The following is a 12,684-nucleotide window of genomic DNA, read 5'->3' on the forward strand; positions in this document are numbered from 1 at the left end:
CTTCCAAATACAGCATTATATTGTCAATCCGTTAAAAGGTCTTCGTCTAGTACCAATAAAAGAGTGGTATTTTAAAATTAAATTACTTAAAGTCTGTTACGCTGCACTACAAGCACAGATGTGAGAATATGCACTCCAAGTCAAGTGTGCAATGCGGTAACGTCAGATCAGAAGTTGTCACCACTCATCCCGCGGGTGTCGTACGAGGTGACTAAGGAAATATTAAGAAGAAAGGGCGTCATCTGTACCATCTACTGCGATAACCAACCCTAAAATGAAATAAAAAATTGATAATTTGAAAACCCACCCGTGCCTTACGGGTTACTTTAATCCAGCAGTAGACTGTTATAGGCTATTTATGATGATGTTGATGACAACTCATGTGGTTCAAACTTTGCCATCTTACCACCTAACTCACATGATGTTGTATATTCAACTCAAGCCAGTGTCCGGCCCATATCCAACACAGGCTTAAACGATCCGGATGCAGACGACATTAAACCTACCGACGTTGGCTTATGGCTTGTCCAGCCAACTAAATTTCGTTGTTTATACCGGTCTCAACCGCTTACCTCGGTCCTGACCAAATTTAACGCAGACATAGTAAAAATAAAACAAAAATCTATGAGAAGCTTTTTGATTTACCGTTATAAAAACATTATAGTGGAAAACCAATAAGTTTCTCTAAAATGTTTGGCCAATAACCTTAATCTACTTGGATGAAGTCGCTGGCATCTGCGAGTGCTTTATGTTCAAGTATGCGAAGTGTCCAATTCCTTTTGTACCTAAAGTTTAAAAAAAAAAACTGTAAAGATTCTTTGAGATTTACTTTTCTACCACCTAAAACGTGGGTGCTATAAAACAGGCAACCAAACCCTTTAGACCGGCACACAAAATCCTTATCAATTTAATAAAATATCTGGCCAATATGAATTTATAGTTATCAAAAGTGCAATTATTTACCCACTTTATAAAATTTCTGTAACATACTTATGTTGTTGTTAGTGTATTCGAACTATCATCTAAATTTAAAAATTCTGCATTTGTTCAGAATTACTATTCTAAAAAGTGGGTGGATAGCTTTCTATGAAGTCTATCTACATTTCCAGTGCAAGCCAGCCGTCCAAATTTAACGGAGCATTCGGATATATTCGCCACAATGGTGTAGCAAATGACTGTTTAGCCGTGTGCTCTTGTTACATCACATTTGGATCACAGCCATAGAAAAGCCATAGAATTAATGAGAATACGTATCTACATACTGTTATACGCCGTGATAAAGGCTTTACTCCGTAAGTGACTGCTTCAGTCACACATAAAAAAAAACTTTATCACCATCAATCTGTAATAATTATATGAATTATTATACCGACTATAATTTTAAGTACAACAAATATTATAAATGAAATTTATTGATTAATTACTTAATAGTAATACTAAACATTTTGAATATTTTTGTAGAGATTGGTACAATGTTGCATGCTGCTAGGCGGAATTGGTAGTGTTTCTCTTTTAATCATCTGTATCAAACCAAATAAGCAATGAATAATAATAAATTTTGAATTTGAATTTAAATCTTAATCGTCAATTTTGACAGCTATACCAGAAGTGTGACGTGATATTTAAGCAGTCTTAATAAAATTAATTAGAAAACGCAAGCAGTTCGATGCAAATCGCACGCACAAATATTCGTGCCAGTTCTTAAATCAAATTTTAAAAGCTAAATTATCAATACGGGTTACGTGTTATTAAATTATAAATGGCTCATTTCATCAATCTGTTTAAAATTACTCGCGCAGTACCATTAAAATATGTAAAGCAATCCTAAAATTTTAAATCACCTACTTAAAACACACAACAATGAGTCAACGGCTAATAAAAATGCGAGTTGACAGTTAATACGGCGGCAAATAATAATTTTATAACTGCATCCGCACAAAACCAAAGTTGATATGGGCAATAAAGCCCGCGGATGCAAGAGACGTCGCAATTACATCTCAAGTACAATGAGCGTGAAATTGTTGCAGTTCATGCAAACATTCCACTTTTGTAATTATTGTCTAACCTCATGCGGTTGGTTTTTTATAGAAGTATTTGGTGCTCGCGGCTACAAACGCAATTGTTGATGTCTTTGCGTATGTTGTCCTTTGATCCCTGTAAAAAACATGCAAAAATACAACAGTGCTCAGTGCTCTGTATGGAAGAAAAAAATTATTCAAAAGTAGATTTTACTGGGATATAAAGTAATCTATGTGCTTATAATCTATCTCTGTGGCAAATTTCATACGAATCCGGAAAGCTGTTCTGGCGTGAATAAGTTACTAACATCCATCCAATCTTTTATAATATTGCGAGTATGTAAGCATGTCAGTCACATCGTCACGTGCTATACTTCTGTCTAATAAGACAGTCGTGCAAGTGTTATACTTCTGTCTGGAGATAAAGAGGTTTTAAACTTGACTTCGTACGTGCAACCACATTTTAACCCCAGAGCTGCATATTTTTACAGATCTTTCAGGCTAGTGTTTCATAATAATATTATGGACATATTGTAACTTGTAAAGCCCCTATGTTAATGATACTATTAACCAACGTTATCATGTAGTACCTACAGTTGTCATCCCTACGTTAGTCGTTGACATATATTTGACGGAAGAAAGATGCCTGATGTAGTCTGTGATTAAAAAAGTTTATGTTTCGGGTAATCATTAAAAAATCCTACAATCGCAAAGCAACTGCAACACACATGACAGTTACCGAAAAGTACGAAAGGCTCATGAAATATGAACGCCGTCTCGGTAAGCAATTTGAGGTTCCGTCGGCACATACAGACTGTGTGTGCAATGTGTTTGCAGTTCGATCCCGTGCCAAAATTGCCATCTTCCGCTAGCGCTCGCTGACGAAATGAGACGGTTTGGCTCAGGCTCCACTGTTTACCTACTCGGACAGCTAATCTTGCATTATGTGATATTAACAAGGTTCGATTTTAGTAGACCAACATTTTGTTGCTCAACAAGATTTTGAAAACGAATTTGAATGAACATTTTCTAACAATCCAATAAAAATTGATTCAAAATGTTTGCATAAGTTAAAAGAACTACAAAAAGAGGCTTTATTAAAACCTCTGTTTGTGCTGAAATCTCCCATCTTTTAATATATTATAACCCGTCACCGGCCTTCTAAAGAGACCCAAAAACTTAAAATGTTAAGGACCTATTATATATCCGTTTATCCCACAACCTTAAAGGTCACTAGGTGGGAAAACGGAAGCAAGATAAGATTTAAATTTGTAGATTGGAAAAAAGTGCTACGTATGTGTAGAACTATATATCAACTACGTATTGGTGCAGGTCCTTATGATGATTCGCGGTTAAAAGCTGAGGGTAGAATTATAATATTGAGTTGTGGTATAGTAATTAATTTAATGATGCTGTCTATTCAGATCACGTGCAGCGGTAGTCAGCTCTGGTAGTACGCTCGTTACCAATGGCACGCCCGTATATTCTTATCTTACAGTGTATATGACAGGACAGGAACTATGTGGTCTGCTGTACATAGGTCTTTTGGAGATCAAAGATCCACAGTCCTGGGCTGCTAGTTTCCAGCGGCTCCCAGCGACTCATTTGATAAAGTTTGCCTACCACATTGGGGGCCGACCTTTTTTTTTTTCAATCCTCTACAAGTTAGACCTTGATGCAATCTCACCTGGTGGTAAGTGATGATGCAGTCTAAGATGGTAGCGGGCTAAGCTGTTAGGGAGAATGATACTCATACCCCTGATCGGTTTCTACGCGACATCGCACCGGAACACTAAATCGCTTAGCGGCACGTCTTTGTCTGTGGGGTGGTAACTAGCCACGGCCAAAGCTATGTTTGTCAAGCTGAAGACAATTAGGTATTAGTTTAGTAGGTAACTATACAAGTCCGCTTGCCATAGGAACAAATAAAACTCGATCATTAAGTCACGATGGCACAGGTCATATTTATTTTGCAACAACAATGCATTATGGCCGTTAAATTATTATGCTTGTTATTTACTGCACTGTGAAATCGTATGTATGCAAATGACGCGGTGTGCGATTTTCTTCGGATTCATCTTATGTGACTTTTCAAAAATTCGGGCGACCTCCTTGGTGGAGCTGACGACCTCCGTGGCGGAGCTGACGAACTCCCTGGTGCAAAGGTGAGCGCTATGAAATAGGAGGTTCCAGATTTGACTCCTGGCAGGGCAGAAATTTGGAAATTTATAATATCTGAATTTTCTCTGGTCTGGTCTGGTGAGAGGTTTTGGCCTCGGCTAGTTACCGCCCTACCGACAAAAACGTGCCGCTAAGCGATATAGGTTACCATACTTCCTAACAGGTTAGCCCGCTACCATCTTAGACTGCATCATCACTTACCACCAAGTGCGCTTTAAATTGGCTTAATCAATGTTACTGGTATGTTGTTAAAAATAGTTTAAATGTGTCAAAACATAGTTATTTCAGCGAGGTTACAATACAATTGATGAATTTCCTAATGACAAGGTTGCTTGTTCGCACATTGCTTCCATCTCTCGCAAGACAATTATACATTTTTGTATAAATAATGATGTTGAAAAAGAACAACTGCTCAGTTTCTTACCGGCTTCTTCATGGTAGAATCTGCTTTCCGAACCGGTGGTAGAGTCACTACAAACTGACAGACTTCACATTTCAAAAGTGCTTATAATAGACCTACAAAGTAAATGCATTTTGAATTTGAATTTTCAACGAATTAGTCACGGGCTTCCGAAGACCATTATCGGAATCCCCCTTTTAACGTCAATACTTTGATAATAGATGCTAACGGAATATATGCTTGTCCTCCATTTACAGTTATAATTATCGCTAGGGCATATAAGCGCGGTGTTAATGCCACAAGTTTTGACTCCGTGATGGCGCATACAAACCGCGATTAGCAAGTGTTTAAAATTATACATCTTCAAGAATGTAACGCCGCATTGTTTTCAAATTTAAAGCGAAAACGCTCCGGCTGTATAGTCGAGCACAAAATTTATGAATATTTTTATTACTATCCCGCGGGGCACTTAGCTCGGAGTACCGATGGACGTTGGGGTCGTAAGGAGAAATAGCGACCCCGCACCGGTAAACGCAGCGCAGGACCGACCAACGAGGTGGACAGACGATTTTAAGAGAGTCGCTGGAAACAAGCGGCCCAGGAGCGTCCCTACGAAAGACTTTGTGGACGACAATCGGTTGATGCCCGCGTTTGTAGTTCGCGTTTATTGCGGGTTGTTACAAATCCCGTGGGAACCGTAAGTTTGAAAAGCTTGTGTTACTCCGTCCTTTTAACTAACTCAATGCCAAAAACCAAGTCGATTGATTACTAAGTTGGGGCTTTAAGTAAAGATAAACAAACAAACAAACATACTTTCGCATTTATAATATTAGTAAGGACTTATATCATACCAACGTCGTAATATCTAACCTGCAGTTACCCTCGATTTCGTTCGAGCTATTGGTCACTTCATCCGCGTTTTTTTTGGTTTTTCATAAAATGCTCATTTATAAAAGCCTACGTGTTATTCGAGGTTATATCCATCTCCAATCCAACCCAATGCGGCTTAATAGGTTTTAACGACTATTACTTCAGTAAGTGATACTAACCGGGACTGACAGCTTAGCGAACTGTGTGAGGCACGGGAGTTGGCGACACAGAATTACGCAACTCCGGTCTTTTACTGAAAATTCTGTAACAGAAAATACAAAAAAAAACTATTTTCGGCCCGACCCAGGATTCGAACCCATAACCACGTGATCCATAGTTGAACATGCCAACCCCTAGACCAACGAGGCAGTTTAAGTTTACCAATAAACAATCGAAGAAATGGGGCAACTACAAATAGAATCCAGCTTTAGAGCTAAGTCGAATTCTGATGTGACACGAACTTATGATCTACTGTGACCGTAAACCATGTCGCCGCAATTTTATGTGTTTTCTCTCAGTTCCCGTCCGCAGGAAATTTAATGTGGAGAACGAAGATACGCTATCGCTGCAAAAAATTTGTGTGCGCATTTCGGACAGTAAAATGTTCGGTGATACTGCCGGAATGAACCAGCGGAATTGCTTATTTGCTAACTTAAGTTAGCATTTACATTGTTGTGTATATATTAATATATATACACAACAATGTAAATTCGGTCAATCGATTATCCTGATTTAAGCGACGTCCCTGGCGCAGTTGTGAGTGTTGTGTGGATTTGGGAGTTTACAATTCCTGAATTTTCATCGACTCTTGAATTTTTACGCCGTGTGGTGACGGCGGATCAGAATACAGTGGTTTCACCACTTTCATTCAGAGGGTTTCGTACAAGGCTACTAAGGAAATGTAATAGAGAAAGGACCTGTTCTAAAACTCCTTTTTATGCTCTTATATTTTGTAAAAGTAATGTAGAACCTGTGATACTGACGTTGAAATTGGTTGAGCCTATCTGAACATAGCTATTTACCTGAGCGTAAACCAACAGTCATACGGAGCGACGGACAAAAATAAAAATTCATATTAGTAAATAAATGTAATTATGAAGTGTCATGCACTTATGACCGAATACATAAATTACATTAAAAACAGTCGTGTGGCTGGGATAGAGCTACGGTTTTTGTTATTACTTATCTATTACAGCTTTTGAAAAAGTTGCTTTTAGCTAACGAAGACGCGGGCAAAAACTAGTTTCAATATGGAACTACCGTTTCACATTTGCGCGCAAGTAATTGATTACTCAATTAGTACGGGTGCCGGATCAGATGGCGCCATTTTGTATGAGTTTAAATTGATTAATGTCAATAAACAATTCAGCTTTTTGTTCCATATTGCGCGGAGCATGTTGCGCTGGGATTGTTATACGATTGTCTGAATTCCGGCGAGAGGACTTGATAATCCTAGAATCTGACAATTTGTTCACAGGGAGGGCGAACATGAGTATCAGGTTAGTGTCGGATTCATAGTCCACAAGTCTCTCATCAACAGCATTGTAAAAGTCGAAAGTGTGTCAAGCAGGGTAGCAAGCAGTACTCAGAATTACCAAACGGTATTTGTTGTAGTTTATACAGGTATACGCGCCGACCTCGACACACCAAGACGAGGTTTTGTATGAGGACATTTAGCCATACATGATTCATGCCTCGAAAACCCACTACAGTGTGATGGGAGATTTCATTTTTTTTTTATAGACGAGCGCTTGACTGCAATCACACCTGACGGTAAGCGATGATGTAGCCTAAGGTGGAGCGCGCTTGCCAAGAAGATGCCTATTCACTCTTGATTTGAAGGTACTCATATTGTAGGTACTGGGGAAAAAGCTGGAAGGGCATTCCAGATCTTAGCGGTGCGGATCGGAAACGAAGATTCGAAGCCCTTCGTACGCATCCGCTGTATATCGACCACGTAGGGATGCAGATCCTTACGGTGCCTTGCGGTTCGGAAAAAGGCGGTTCAAACAGTTCTTGAGCACACAAATATATCCTATAGAATACCAATAGGCAGGCAAAGGCTGAAGTTTTTTATTGGCTAGGTCACCGATGACCCTTCTAGAACGGCAATCCACTGAATCCAAGCTGATACTTGGCAGAGCCATTTCAACACGAAGCTTGGTGAGCGAACTAGTATGACGTGGATTTCTTATCGTCCACACTGTATGTCACTATTACGTATGAGATGAATAATCGCAATAGCTTAACGAGTTAAAAATCTAAGGCAATGTGCTAGAGTGGCGACTGTACAACAAAAACGCAGCCATTATAGACGTCCAGTCAGACATAATTACATCTTCATCTGACCAAAAAAAGATTTTTCCTTTTATAAAAGATCCACAATTTCAATAAAGGGAAATTAATGCCTATTAATCGTTGATAAAAAAATTCCGAATAACGCTGAAATTTTTTGTGTAAAACCATATTTGTCAGCGTCCATTCGCTTTGTGGTTTGGGACACAATTTTATGTTACGAATTAAAGGATGCCATACTTGGCTATGAGGGCAGCTAAAAGATTTCGCTTGTCCGCTTGTCTGGAAGGCTTTGACTGGTTGGAGGCTACGACCGTGGCTAGATAAGTCCGTACCGTCTATGTAGTGTTCGGTGCGATGGCGATAATTAAAGATGAGCAATTTTTAATCTAATGTACCCCTGAAAAGTACATTTTACAAAAGTGTTTCAAATTAGAAAAGTAATCTTTAAATACAGGAAGTAATAAAATATTGATCATTTACTGCATAAACTGCTTTTTAGAGTTAACACAGTTCTGATGTATTCGCACCCGGAAATCTTTGCAATTGTTTTGATAAATCGAATGCTATATTTATGCGCGGTTTATGCCTATACAAAAAATTTAAAGCTGAATCTTTTACGTCAAAAATAGCTATTTTCAACAGATGTTATTCAATGCGGATAAGTGTGATTTCACCCTAAAACTCCATATCTCTCCATATTTACGAGATTGACACGTCCAGCCCTAAAGCCTTGTCAGCCAGTCGGCCGTCGGCCTTCGCACTGTCAGCTGTCAGTCAATAACTGTCAGTTTAAATCAATCACTTTAAGTATTCTAACTTGTACGTATGTGTGTATCTCGTAACTTAAAGCAATAAGGGTCAGTTTTGGTCGTATTGCGTGTTTCAAAGACATGCAAAAAGAATGCATCCAACTGGATTTATATTAATGAGGTGCCTCTGTGCATGCGCCCCTTACTGTTATTATCAGAAATAATAATATGCATTGACCATAATATAGACATCGAGTATGTGTAGAGTCATTTTTCATATTATTTTTAATATTGTCTATAAAAGTGAATCAGAACGTTATACATCTTCTGTGATGAGAATATATTCTGCACCCCTATATCAAAATGGATTCAACTCTAATCTACACTTTATCCCAAGTTAAGAAAAATGCGTCTTTATTTATCTAAACTAGAACATAAAAGAAGGATGCTGTGGAGGATAAAAGTAAAATTGCACATTACCTACTATACTCGTATATCTCAAAATGCAAGCAATCCCGATGATTTTACTAAATTTTTTATATTATCCTTACTAATATTATAAAATTGTTTGTTTGTCCTTCCTTCACGCCCTAACTATGCAACCAATCAACTTGATTTTTGGCATAGAGTCAGTTGAAAGTATGGAGAGTAATATAGACTACTTTTTATTCCAGGAAAACATTCCCCGAAATGTGTAAAAAACATTACGTTTTTTAACGTTATTAGTTTAATTATAAATCAAAATTAGAATAATATTATTTACGCTATACGTTAACAAATATTGAGTCATGAAACTTTATATAGCATTTTGTAAGAAATATTAAAAAAAGTATATGTAAAACAGAAGCGCGAGTAAACTTCTCGGTAAGTCTTCTCTATATTGAGGTACGGTATCCTAAGCAATGGCGTACATAGAGGGTGTGCACAGGGTATGCAGATTATATGAAATGAAGAAAATCGCCAGTACGAGTTATAAATACTCAAGAGTAGGCTTTCTATAACTCTTACAATGCCTATCCTTAAAAATTTTATAACTCGCAAGATTTTCTTCACTTTAAATCATCTGCATACCCTGTGCATACCCTCTATGCACGCCACTGATCCTAAGAATAGACTATTAAAGATTTTTTTAAGCTCCATTACCTATTTATCGTTACTTCTCACCTTGGCTCGGGTCTGGTCGAGGCGGCATTGGATAAAAAAGTACTACCTGCCGAATAATGTCTTCTGGGAATGTGAAATTGTAAAGACAAACAAGGCAATAGTTTGTTCTACTGATCGCTCGGACGCTCATATGGTGGGCTTTTAGGATTGTTATTATATTTGAAACCTTATGGAGAATGTTATAAAGACTAAAACCTTTCTTTCAGGTATCATTATTGGTAGTTTGGGATGAAGCTCATAAAAAAAGCCTAAGAGAAGCTACTTATAGCGCTTTTATACGTTACTAAAATGCAAAGTAATTCATGACTAAAGTACAACTAACATTTTATTAAAGAAAAACCTTATGCCTAATCCAGGTTTCACACAAAATAAAAAAAATAATATATAAATAGATATAAAATTCGTATCATAATGGGGCTGCTATGTATTTAATATAATTATATATAAAACCCAATTGGGTCAAACTAGGGTCACCCAAAATGTTTCTGTTGTATCAATTTTTGATATGTGTATTTTGGGACCTACAGGTCCGATACTTTTACGGAGAAATACATTTTTTATAAATTATTCCTATAAAGAGGTCGACTGTGTTGCTTTTTGGATGGTACTAAACGTTGTTAAGTTGAAATATGAGTCTGTTTACAGAAACCAGGAAATGAGTAGAGGAAACGAATTATCTGTATCTTTCGACGCTGAACTATGTTGCTACTTTAATAAGAGTTAATATTTATTGTATAAGTAGCAAAATAACAACTTCTCATTGAGAATGCTGCATTATCAGATAAGCAATGAACTAGGGTTCGGTGCTCAGTTCATTTAGTTTGTAAAGAAGCTGCAGAACGTGTCATAAACTTTTGTCTGTTTGTTAGTTAGGTATATCTATTTCATCTTATCAACCCATGACAGGGCACGGGTCTTCTCCCACCATAAAAAAGGTTAAGGCCGTAGTCCATCACGCTGGCCCAGTGCGGATTGGTGAACTCCACACACCTTTGAGAACTTTACGGAGAACTCTTTTACGATGTTTTCCTTCAACGTTGAAGCAAGTGATATTTTAATTGCTCAAAATGCACATAACTTGGAGAAGTTAGTGTGTGCAGTGGTTCGAACTCGACCCCCCGAAAGTGAAGTCGAAGTCCTACCCACTGGGCTATCACCGCTTCCCAGGTATATCTACTTGTGTTTGGCCTATCTGTTGAAACTGATCTAGCTCTGCTATGAGGCACTGAGATGGATTACTTCTGGAGATACATACCTATAATAGATATAAATTACCTCAAAATAATAACCATCGATAACTAGGCATAGCTTAATTAACTGATGAACGCTGGCAACACACACGTGAAACTTGGAGCTTTAAGTCAAGCAAAAACATTTTCGAAAGCTAGGGTAACTCAAATTATGCACTGTGTCGTTTTATAAGAAGGAGATATTAACAAAAGCGTCGGAATAAAAAACATCATCGCACATGCCATTATCTAAATCCGAATTCGATTCCGAATTAAAATACTGTAAGATATTAGCTAAAGTTGAGCCTCCGATATCGCACGTGACTCATCTAAAGAACTTGAAGACTTACAACTGACCACCCTGCTTTTAATTTGGCATGCAAAACATAAACCTTAAACCCTTTTTCTATAATATTTTTTTACCTTTTGAGCAGTGCGAATTTTCGCGCTTTGTGACACATAAAACTGTAGCCGGTTTATAGTTTGTCGCACGGATGCTTTGCTTTTCATGGTTAACAACCCGATTAAAAAGGATGACATATCACTACATTTTAAACGTAATAATAACTAACATTTTATGTAAAATAAATGATAATAGAGTATAGAGTAACTTTACAATTATCTAAATTTTTTAGGTTTTTTTTTTTAATTTTAAATAGCCATCGTGAGTGGTGTTCAAAATAAATAAAATACTGACCTTTACTCACGCGTGTTTTGGCATATATGGATGCTTCAGAACTTGGAACTTGGAACTTTATAGAACTTATAATTGAAAATAGAAAGAAAGTAAATTACATTTTTGTTACTAAATTAATGAATATATCAGTTTCTTATATGTTTCTTGTCATAGTATTTGCCATTGTGGGATAGGAATTGGGCTTGCTACCAAGGTGCTTCAATATGTTTCATATGAAACATTAAGGTATTTTGTAGTTCTATATCATCATATTGCACTGAAAATGTCACTTAGCTATTTATGGTCTGAGCAAAATCATGTCTTTACGATGCAGTTTAAACGTGCGATAATGACGTTGTCACCGACGTTAATCCTCTGGAGAGCACGTCTTGACAACAAAGCAAGCCGAGGGAGCTCCGGGGTAAGGAACGCGACGTGCAAATCTCTTTAGCGTCACTAAGCGGCAGTTTGCGAAGTACTAACGGTGACAGTTATGTGACAATACAACAGTTATTATTCATTTTTTGTCGCAAGTTCCGGTATTCACGTTTAACAAAGATATTCAACGATAAATTAGAGGGACAGCGAACACAGTGTCGTAACTAAACTGCCCTTTGCAGTATGAGTAACTTTTGTATGAAATGTTATTTATGGCTTAGTATCTGAAACTTTCGGAAGCTTTACCCTTGATTAAAAGCGATGATAGCCTAGTGGCTAGAGCTTCGGCGTCCCATTTGGGTCGATCGAAACGAGTTCCGGCACGCACCTATAAATTTTCGGAGTTAAGTTTATATTTAAGAAATTTAAAATATCGCTTATTTAGTTTTAAAAAGTTTATTTTAGGTTATATTTATAAAACAATTATTTTAAATATGTATATATGTAGTCTTACAAATACTATGTTGTTATAAATATCGCTTGCTTAAACGGTTAAAGAAAATCGTGAGGAAATCTGCCTACCTGTTCTCCATAATGTTCTCAAGTTAACCAATCCGCACTTTGCTACCGTGGTGGACAATGGCCTACTCTTCTCATTCTCAGAGGAAGTTTGTGCCATGTAGTGGGCCAGCAATTGGTTAATCATGATAACGATGTTACA

This window comes from Pararge aegeria, chromosome 15, assembly GCF_905163445.1.
Source record: "Pararge aegeria chromosome 15, ilParAegt1.1, whole genome shotgun sequence".
Lineage (NCBI taxonomy): Eukaryota > Metazoa > Arthropoda > Insecta > Lepidoptera > Nymphalidae > Pararge > Pararge aegeria.